Source organism: Oncorhynchus mykiss, chromosome 8 (assembly GCF_013265735.2).
Source record: "Oncorhynchus mykiss isolate Arlee chromosome 8, USDA_OmykA_1.1, whole genome shotgun sequence".
In the NCBI taxonomy this organism is placed as follows: domain Eukaryota; kingdom Metazoa; phylum Chordata; class Actinopteri; order Salmoniformes; family Salmonidae; genus Oncorhynchus; species Oncorhynchus mykiss.
In genome coordinates, this window is record NC_048572.1 from 20683103 (window position 1) to 20694773 (window position 11671).

Sequence of the window (11671 nt, forward strand, 5' to 3'; positions counted from 1 at the left end):
ACCTCAGTCCTGGCTGATCCACTGTGTGTTTCCTGTCTCCACCTCAGTCCTGGCTGATCCACTGTGTGTTTCCTGTCTCCGCCCCAGTCCTGGCTGATTTACTGTGTGTTTCCTGTCTCTGCCCCAGTCCTGACGGATTTACTGTGTGTTTCCTGTCTCCGCCCCAGTCCTGGCTGATCTACTGTGTGTTTCCTGTCTCCTCACCAGTCCTGGCTGATCTACTGGAGAAGGCACCTCTCTGCTTTGCTGTCAGAGCATTTCTTCCCCCCTGCACAATACAAAGGATAGGGTGAGCTGAGGAGCTTACTGTCTCCCTCCCAGCCCCTCAGGGTCTACCTGGGCCTAGTGGGCGAGAGAGAGAGAGAGAGACTGTCTGCCATGGGGCGTGTCTGTGGAACATAGAGGAAAGACAGGCCTGGCAGGAACATGCTGCAGCCCTATGACGTCGACATGCTTCCATACCATGTCAGAAAACGATCTCCCTCTGACCTTTACATTTAATTGATGTGGAAAGGTGTGTGTCCTGCGCCGGGCCCTTTTATCTTGTAAAGGAATGACAATGGAGATATTACCCTGACAGCCACTCCCAGTCTCCCACCCAAAGTGCCTTACTGAAATGTCGGTAGACCTCCCAGTCCTTCATGCAGACTTCTTGTTCATTATTCATAAACTGCTTAAAAATTCATCACATCTTAAATTTGTATGAATTTTGTCTTGAAGTTATTCCAGTGGTGACACTTTTATTAATTACAAGTAAAGAGCAAATGATAGAACAAACGCTTCCATCCCCGTCACTTTCACAGCTTTGTTATCTATAATTAACTGTGTTTTAATTAGTGATGAGTCGCTCATCTGTGTGGACATCTAATGACAGGACAAATCAGCATCCACCACTTAAATAGAACCAAACCTTTTAAATGCAACTCAAATATTGTTATTTTACCCAGTGTTATAATCATTTTGCATGTATTATTTATCTTGTACAAAGTGCTCCATCATGACATCTGGCTGTTTGTCCAGAAATCCAAAGGCAGGTTATTTACTGTTCAGTGGAGGCCTCACTCAGGAAAATTGTAAGCGCATTCTCTCCATCTCATCACTAGTTACAGTATTTAACTTTCCCTTGAAGCTCAAAGGATCCTCAGTGCATTGGTGCTCTTTCATCCGAACTGGCCTCATAATGCTATCAACACACACTAATGTTTCCAGGGTCCACCGAGACCTCAATGTTGCCCATTATTTATTGATGGGAGCTTGCTTCAGTAACTTCAGTCCAGTCAATGATGGTCTGGCATTTCTAAGGCATTGGTGTTGATTTTAAAATCTTTGTTTTCATGTTTTTGTGGAGCTTAGTTTTATGGTTCCCTGAAACCTAAAGGCTAATAGCATACCATTATAACCTGTGAGACCCCTTCCCTTATGTGTGTTCCTTTATGTGTTCCTGTACAATTCTGTTAGTCAATGTGAAATAATACATGGTTGACTTGGTAACATACTGTAGGTGTAGAGGTCAGTCCGTGTTTAATTGAGACCTGTAGGTGTTTTAGTCCTGACGTCTGGATCAATACCATATATGTTCAGAATGTATTCTTTCCCCGCTTCGCTTGCTTAACTCAGGCCAAACGAACACTGGAGTCTCTGTGTGAGATATGCTCATCAGAACGGAGCTGTACTCTTGGGCTGTAGCTCACAATGGACGGTGAATCATAGAGAAAGGGAAAAAAACTCTCCATCTCCCCCTCAGTCACACACGCTCCCATGCCCTGTTTTCTCCTTTCCTCTGTCAAGTTATTCCTCTCACAAAATGGTCCATCAGGGGAGCAGCTGTCATAGCCAGTGTGGTTTGACTCTCTTTCCCTCTCTTGTCATGGCTTGTGATTGACATCAACAATAGGCTCAGAGATTTGCTCAAGTTCAGGGGCTGCCATTGTGCGGAGCAGAGCCATTTTCTGGAGCCTTAACCCTGTGAGCTCCTCCACATCTCTCCCAGGCATTTCTCACAGGCTCATCTATCAAGAGGCAACAATGGCAGACAGGAGAGAGAAGTCATTCATCTCCATTAGATTGTAATTGCAATCAGGAAGTGGGGTTCGCTGACATTAATACGGAGGGGAGAGTAGTTTCCACAGAACTGCAGCAGTCAGTCTGGGTTTACTTCACTCTCATCAAGGTCATTTTCTCAATTAAAGCATGCATTGGTTTCTATGATGAATACAGATCTCTCGTCTGATCGTTTCTGCAGTGTATCACATAGAGGTGTGATTAGGGTTCGTGTCATTTCGCCAGATGAACGAGCTTTGGCAAAGCCACGTTCTCTTTGCTTTGCCGCAGTCATTGAATTTAAATTTTTATTCATGGCTGGGGAGCACGATTGTGTAAACCCCTGGTAATTTCCCATCCCTTTATTGCCTTGTTTTATAGCATCGGAGAGCGGCGTAAAGGCTGGCAGCCTGTCATCTGTGGACCAGCTGGGGATTCAGACCTCTCTCAGGTACGCCGTCTGCATCCTCAAAGTCTAACTGAACCTTGCAGCTTTGTTTCAATCCCCCCAGTAAGCACCAGCCATTTTCTCAGAGAGGGTACTCAGCGACCAATAAACATAACTAAAATGATTACAGAATTATACGGTGATCAGCGGTATTACAGAGACATTCTAGAACAATAATTCAACTTTCTATGAACTCCTTTAAGATAGGTCATACTGTCTTTGGGCAATATGCTAATGAACAGAAGAGCATTAAAACAAGGCTCATTTGTGCTAATTATATCCTTCCATTTTCCCTAATTGTTCTGATTGCACACCTCATAATTTGTTGAATAAATGAGTCAAAGTGTGATCTAGAATCCTGAATATTTTCTAACGTACTTTGTGATGTCTTTGTGGCATCGGCCACCATAAGATCAGTAGAGCCCTGTCGAATTTGTGTCAGTTTGTGTTTGTTTGTAGGTATGGGAGATATCTGAAGTTATTGAGTAATGAATTCGAGCAGGACCTTTGTCTTTTGGTGAAGCTTTACCAAGAGCTCCTCTCTCAACAGAGAGCTAAACTCACATCGGAGCTTTGTATCCTTATCAGCTATCTATGTTTGACACCCGCACGAATCACAAAGGGACTGACTTAGCCTCCACAGACAATTCCAGGGTCAGTAAAGTGATAACTCTATTATTCTCCCTCAGAAGTAGAAGAGATATGTCTTTTTTCAAGGACTCATCATGAACACTCAGGCTTTTAGAAACTGACCTTTTCCTTAACAGAGTGACACCTGTAGTTCTGCCGAGACTCCTCTCTTTATTCCCTGGTAAGAACCTCTCATGGTTATGCTCTGTTTTAAATTCTGATTCATACTTCTCTGTTTAGCATCATGACTGGCCGCTTCCACTCCCCTGTAGTACGTGCCTGTCAATCACATTGAGAAGGCCCACTGGGTCCAGCCTCAGCCCCCTCAATCTGTAACCCCTCTCTCCTGCTGCCTACTGAGACTGACCTGTGGTGAGCTAGGTACGATGCTGTGGTTGTTGTAGTGGACCTCTCCCTAACATTAGAGGGGGGGGGGGGGGGGGCAGTCAGACAGGCCCAGATGTTGCACTTTGTTAGAGCTTCTCTTTGACACCCCCCACCAGACACTCTGCAGGGAGCCTAACCCTGCCACGACTGGTTTGACTCATGGCTGGAGAAATGGAAAGAGAGATAATTTTCTGCATGTTTTTTCAAAAAGATAGATTTAGAGTTAGATAGACTTGGATTTTTTGGCAAGGACATATGCAGGATACTACCCTCCACAACATAACCTTCACTCCAAATCAAAACTCCAAACCTACAACCTGATTTTCGACAAAATTACCTGGAAAGATCCCTACAACCAAAGATTCCTATTTCCAAGCTACACAGCATATACTCTGGCAAACAAGCAACATAAACCTGAAACACCATCCAATCTGGAACTGAGTGAGTAATGTTTAGTCTGAAGCTATTTTGAGAGCCAAGAAGAAAAATGCATTACAATGATATATTTTACTTTATAAGGACTGAATGCTAAGTTAAGGCTACCGAGCTTGCTACGACAGAACAGATACAACTTCAATTAGCACTGAGGTCTGAAGTGAGAGGTGTCAAATCCTTTGAGCCCAAAAATGTCAGGAGATTCTCACAGCCTACCCCACCTAAATCCAGAGGCCTTTGAAGCCCCCTCCTGCTGTTCAGAGACCATCCCCTGGCATTTTCTGCTTGTTGCCATCTAATGCACATTCAAATGTCATAAATCAACACTGCAGAGCTCTCCTTGTCCTCTGCCGTGCCCTGATTGTATTACTGCTGATGGTATCTGGAAATGTACATGTGCACCCTGGCCCATCTAGTGTTGCTAACCCCAATTTTGACTTGTTCTCTGATATCAGCTTCACTGATTTCTGCTCTCGTAAAAGCCTGATTTCTGCACATTAATACTAGAAGTTTATTACCTAAAATGGATCAGTTCAGATGTGTTGGTCATTACTGAGATGTGGTTGAGGAAGGGTGTTTTGAACCCTGATGTTAACCTTTCTGGTTATAACCTTTTTCTGCTAAACAGATCTTTCAAAGGTGGTGGGTATAGCAATCTTTACCAAGGAAAACCTTCCGTGCTCGGTTGTCTTCACCAAGTCTGTCCCCAAACAATTTGATTTGCTGGTTTTACGCATTAAACTTTCAAATAGCTATTTTTTGACTGTTGCTGGGTGTTATCGTCCTCCATCTGCACCGGCCTGTACCGTACCTGCCCTAAGCTCTCTCCTGGCCCCTTACACTAAGTCTGAATTTGTCCTGCTAGGTGACCTAAACAGGGACATGCTTAAACCTCCTGACCAAGTCCTAAAGCAAGGGGACTCCCTAAATCTTTCTCAGATTATTACCAATCCCACAAGGTATGACTCCAAACACCCAGCAAAGGCTACTTGATGTCTCCTTGATGTTATTCTCACAAATAATCCTGATATGTATCAGTCTGGGGTTTTCTGTAACGACCTTAGTGATCACTGTTTTACAGCCTGTGTTCGTAATGGCTGCTCAGTGAAGTGACCTGTCCTGAATTGTAAGGGTGCTCTCGAGCGGCTAGATGTTCTTTACCATTCGGCCATCAGATTTGCTACCAATGCTCCTTATAGGACACATCACTGCACTCTATACTCCTCTGTAAACTGGTCCTCCCTGTATACCCGTCGCAAGACCCACTGGTTGCTGCTTATTTATAAAACCCTCTTAGGCCTCACTCCCCCCTATCTGAGATATCTACTGGAGCCCTCATCCTCCACAAACAACACCCGTTCTGCCAGTCACGTTCTGTTAAAGGTCCCCAAAGCGCACACATCCCTGGGTCGCTCCTCTTTTCAGTTCGCTGCAGCTAGCGACTGGAACGAACTGCAACAAACACTCAAACTGACAGTTTTATCTCCATCTCTCATTCAAAGACTCAATCATGGACACTCTTACAGACAGTTGTGGCTGCTTCGCGTGATGTATTGTTGTCTCTACCTTCTTGCCCTTTGTGCTGTTGTCTGAGCCCAATAATGTTTGTACAATGTTTTGTGCTGCTACCATGTTGTGCTACTGCCATGTTGTGTTGCTACCATGTTGTTGTCATGTTGTGTTGCTACCATGCTATGTTGTCTTAGGTCTCTCTTTATGTAGTGTTGTGGTGTCGCCCTTGTCGTGGATGTGTGTTTTGTCCTATATTTTATTTTTTATTCCCAGCCCCCGTCCCCGATGGAGGCCTTTTGGTAGGCCGTCATTGTAAATAACAATTTGTTCTTAACTGACTTGCCTAGTTGAATAAGAAATTACAACCCTGCTCACATTGGCCTTCCTCTGGCCTGCTAGGCTCCACGGATCGATGAGTCCAGCAGCCCACCCCTCGCTCTCCCAGGAAGGGACTGAATACCAAGAGGCCTCCAGTCTGACAAATATAACTTAGTTGTCTCTGCTGTCTCTCCTCTGTCTCTCTCTGCCTTCCATTTGCATGCAGCTTAAGGAGTAATCAAGAAAGAGGATGTGAAAAGTATGTAAGGAGATAAACATTTCTTTCATTTGGTGGGACCTGAATCCTGCTGCAATTGGATTATTATGAAATACTGTCGTTTGTATGGCTGTGCATTGGTAAGAGGAGTTGCATTTTAATACTAAATATTCTCGCCCCAATTTATGCAACATGAGCCAAATCATACACGTTTTGAGTTATGTTATCATTTGTATCTTTGCAGACTAGGGATTCTTAATGCCTCATGTTTTCTTGATGGAAATGGTGAATATGATGAGATTATGGTGGCATAGTCATTACTATTGTCCCCATAAAATGTGGAAACGGCAATCTCTCTCTGCAGATGCTGGTGAATACTCTGAAGTTAATAGAGTTTCAGGGGTAAGAATATGTCTTGAAAATGGTAATGCTACCGTGGACTAGTTTACACAAATGATTATAGTTCTTCATAGCTCTGCCATCCGAGCAGCAGTGCATGCAAATCAGGATGTATGCAGACAGATGGGAGTATGCACACCATGTTGCCAATGAAGGAGAATTTCTAAACAGCGCTGGAATAAATCCTCTGTAAATTTGATGCGATTGATCCTGTCAATACCTCAGAAAACAGGGACAAGTAATTAAGTAGTAGTAGCAAATTGACTGTGTTCCCAGTGAACATACACACACACACACATACTGCATTCTTCGAACGCATTCAGGCTCTGACAATTCTGTTGTTTTGAGGGAAATGAGGAGTGAAAATCAGACAAAGCAGCTGTCTGTCTGAATTTTCACAGGTTTACCTATTAACCAACAGAGCTGGGCTTTTGTAGTTAAAGTTCTCTGCTCTGTACATGTTTTATTTAATTTGCCTTTTAGGTTCACCTCCACATGGAGATTGCTGAGTCTGGCATCTATCCAGTCTACTTATGTATAACACACTATGTAGAGATGCTGCTGAAGCCTGAAATGCCACTGGTCTTCTCTACCTTCAGGATGTCCGGTTTTAGCCCCTCCCAGGTACAATATCACCCTATGTCCTTTCACTTTCCACTGTTTTCACAGGATTCAGGATGTCCGGTTTTTAGCCCCTCCCAGGTACAATATCACCCTATGTCCTTTCACTTTCCACTGTTTTCACAGGATTCAGGATGTCCGGTTTTTAGCCCCTCCCAGGTACAATATCACCCTATGTCCTTTCACTTTCCACTGTTTTCACAGGATTCAGGATGTCCGGTTTTAGCCCCTCCCAGGTACAATATCACCCTATGTCCTTTCACTTTCCACTGTTTTCACAGGATTCAGGATGTCCGGTTTTAGCCCCTCCCAGGTACAATATCACCCTATGTCCTTTCACTTTCCACTGTTTTCACAGGATTCAGGATGTCCGGTTTTTAGCCCCTCCCAGGTACAATATCACCCTATGTCCTTTCACTTTCCACTGTTTTCACAGGATTATATTATAATCAAATGGATACCCGTAATTACTATTTTGACCTTGGTTTCAACCATTGAAATGGAATAGAAATTATTTTTCATGAAACAGTGTAATACGTTTTCTACAAGGTCACAGCCACACATATTCTCTATAAAGAAGCTCAGAACTGAGGTTGCAGAATCCCTCTGCTGTTCGGCTTGCCACACTTGATTCCCTTGACGTAAACGTTCATGTCCGAACAAAGAGTTCACCTTGAAAGTCTTATTTTTGATCTCATCTTCTTTTGGCTCAGTGTTCCAGGCCGACTGTCATCTCGTATGTATCAACAGGGACTGAGTATCTTAAAGCTAAAGAGTTTACAATATAGATTTAAAGTCCTTGGGTGCAAACTATTGCATCCACCTTCCCAATCACACCTCTATATATCAATCCAGTATGTTCTTGCCATGAATGAAATTATGACATAATACGTTTTGATAACATGACAAAGCAGGAATCACTAATGAAATTGACCTTCAGGTGAGGTCACCTCCATCAGGAATGGCAATATATTATTGTGCACCTGCAGCTATGCCACATCATCTGGGGTTGCTAGGAGAGATATTCAGAGACTGTAAACATCACAGGCAGCTGGTGGCACCTTAATTCAGGAGGACAGGCTCATAGTAATGGCTGTAATGGAATAAATGTAATGGTCTCAACACATCAAACACAAGGTTTCCTTGATTCAATTCACTTAATTCCAGTCATTACTATGAGCCATCCTCCCTTCACCAGCCTCCTGTGGTAAACATACAGAGTAAATTGCAGTGTGGAGTGAGTGGGTGGAGGAGCTAGCAGAACAGTCTGGGACTGGCCTTAGCTCTGTCTGACTGAATAGTTCAAGTTGAATGTCACTTCTTTCCCTTCAAAATACTGTTATTGAGAAGACCTTGAAAAGACAGTTAGAAAGACCTATAAAGGGTGTCAAGTGTACTGTTGACTTTAAGGATGAATCTGTTCTTACAAAAACAAATTAGAAGTTGTCATTGTTTTAATTTAGGCAAGATAGGAGCTTGATCACAATACATTATGCATTGAAAATAATGATTGTCCTCTGTGTGGTTCAGTATCTTGGGTAGAGAAACAAGACAGTTAATTATGGTTAGAGTCAAGCTCTCCAGTTAATTTTGTAGCGCCAGTAGGTAAAGCACATGATAGACGTCATACAACCACTCAGCATGCTCCACAACACCACTGTCTCAAAGACTCAGTACTTATTTCTCCAAGTCATGTGGATTGGATTAAAACATTCATAACCCTTAATATCATCCCTTCATCTGTGTCATTTTCTGGTTTACATTCTTAATGTGGGTAGGTGTTTTTCCAGATGTGTCTGCACTGGCCGTGCCAGTGTTTCTGGAACTACCTGGATTGGTCTGAGATCTGCCACTACGTGTCCACCTGTGTGGTGATGCGGCTGACCTACCAGGTGTACATGTGTGTGGCCGTGCTGGAACACCTGCAGCACACGCAGACCCAGGACCTTCGGGTCTTCCTTAAGGTGAGTCTGGCTGGCTGTCAGTCACACTACCTGCGGCACCGCAAAGCCCTGACACACTGAGTCACTCTCCATAGAGTACAGTCATATTCATACAGCTAGAGCTAGTGAATTTGTCCACGAGAGATAACAACTGAGTCCCAGCTCCATCAACAGATTGTTAGTAGTTTGACTAAAATATTATATCATGGTCTTATCTGGAGATATTCTTGTGATGAATTGTAGCTTGCATTTTACCTCAAATACAGCTAGACAGAAACATGCTTACGCAATTTCCTCATTGTCCTTGGTTCAAGTTGGACAGTGTGAAACATGCTACTTTGTAAATGTTCATTGAGGTTCAGACTTTGAACAATAGGGGATCCGTTTTAGACAGACAGATGGGTTTGTTGGGTTTTGTAAGTATCCACAGCTGCTTAGTACATCTATATTTCATCTCAATTAAACATTTAAATGGAAATGACTTGTTACAATTGTTCTGGATGTCAGTCTGCAGCTCGATGAGGTGGAAGACAGAGTGTAAAAAAGCATTGCCGGTGACTCAAATGCTACATGAATCAAATGGTAAGTAAAGCCTCTCTTTGTTACTCAAAATTCAAAAGAAATTGCCTGTCACTACACAATGCTGCCATAGGTTCTCAGCCAACTATCTGCTCTGAGATATTTTCTAAAGTGCATTCCTAAATGTTTTCTCTTGTCCCTGCTTCTCTCTAACAGTAACAATAGGAGCAAGGCTACAGTACAGTTGGTATACCTAACTTGTTGTATGAATTCTTATCTGTTCACTCTTCACTTTTTGCACATTTGATGGTGTTTACAGCTCTTTTCTGGGTGACAAGTGATAAAGAATCAGGAAAATTATATTGGTCATTTGGGTGGCTTTTCATACAAAGATTGCCATTATCAACTTGGAACAGGAAGGAGCAGGAAGAAATGTCACTCCATTAAGTACAATGTTCTTCATTCTAATCCCACATTTATCACCAGAGCACTTCCTTGTTTTGACAGGGCAAGTAAGTGAATGTGCTCGTATAGATAACAGGTCTGCCTTAGAGCAGGGTGCTGGGGGCGCTGGTTTGGATATGACCTAGCCCATTACAGATAGAAGCATGTCTGGTCTATGAAATTCTAAAATAAATGTATTCTCAAATATTTTATTTTCTCTTTTACGCTGTATGCACTGAACTGACATGCATGATGGTTTCTGACACTCCGATGTTCAAATTAAAGGAATGAAATAGTCTATAATGCGCCGCAGCACTCAATTCAGACAGGGGTGTATTGCCTTTCGTAGCTGCTGGTAAAGTAATTCAAAGCATTTACTTCATCCCTCAGGACGTAACTTTCCAGAACTACTATTTTTTCCATGTAATGTTGTTATTAAAACAAAATCAGACAACACCATGTTATAATGGTTTACCTATTTACCTAGTCGACTTGTTGTGTTTTCTATGCAGAGTCAAGTCTCAACTCTTTTAGGGCCAAGTCTCAAATCGCTTTTGGCAATGGCTTTCTGCCTGCTGTGGGTTAGGTCTATAAACCTTGTAAATTATTTGAAGAGACTCCCTTGTTCATTAGTCTATACTTCTATGAAAGAAAGCACATCAGGCACTATATAAATCAAAATACATTTCCTTTAAAAATGTAGACAGTTTACATTAATAAAAGTAATTGTACCGGACATGGAAAAAAGCAAACATAACATTTTAAAGTGCATGGTAGTTTGTGGCAGACAGCCTATATTTCACTTCATTCTGTCACACAAACAAAAAATCTGTAGGTGAGGGAAGATAAATGACAAGTATGAATGTAAACCAAAATGACTGACAACTGTTCAGTAATTGCACTACTAAAGTATCCTATATATCAAACGTAATGACCTTTATCCCTAAAATATACTTACTGACCTGGACACTTAACAACAGAAATACAATTTCCTGTAACAAGTAGCAAATTACATCCTGTGCCCTAAGACAGAGAACATTTATGTTGCAGACAGGTTACATTTCAGAAAGATGAAGTTTGTCAGCGTTCTTGCACTGAGCCTGGCACGATGAGGGCGCATGATGAGGCCTCCATGACTAAACACTCTCTCCACTGGGGCACTGGTGGCAGCCTTGGAAAGTCTTTTGCATGGATTCTCCAAAAATCCAAGCAATCAACTTCATTTTCATCAGAAGATACTTGAATGTAGCGAATAATCTCTGCTCTGACCTGGCTTTGTCTCCTTTCTTCTTGCTGATCTTGTAGCGGTTGACAGAGAACAGTCTGGAGGTTTTGGCAGGTGGTGGTTGTTCTTCTTCTCCACTACTGCCCTCCGTAACGGTGACTTTCCGTGCCTCAGCCAAAACAAGGTCTGAAAAAAATGTATATGATGTATGTATATGATCAAGACTATAACAGTATACATTGTATATGAAAAAAAAGGTATTATTTGAATGCAAGTGACATAGAAAACATTGCATGTTGCAATGCATTGTACCGACCAATCAGAATCTCCTTCAATTGAGCTTTATCTTCATGTGGTATGAGGACATCATGATCAAGCCAGAACAGGCAGAAATATGGGTCCAGCAGTGCAGCCATTATGTATACATTCTTACCAAATGGAGGTTTTGTTGCCTGTTCATCCAAGTGCTCCATTCTGACATTCACAAACACCCCCTGGAATCAGCATTTGAGTGACTCCTGCAGTGCTTTTCC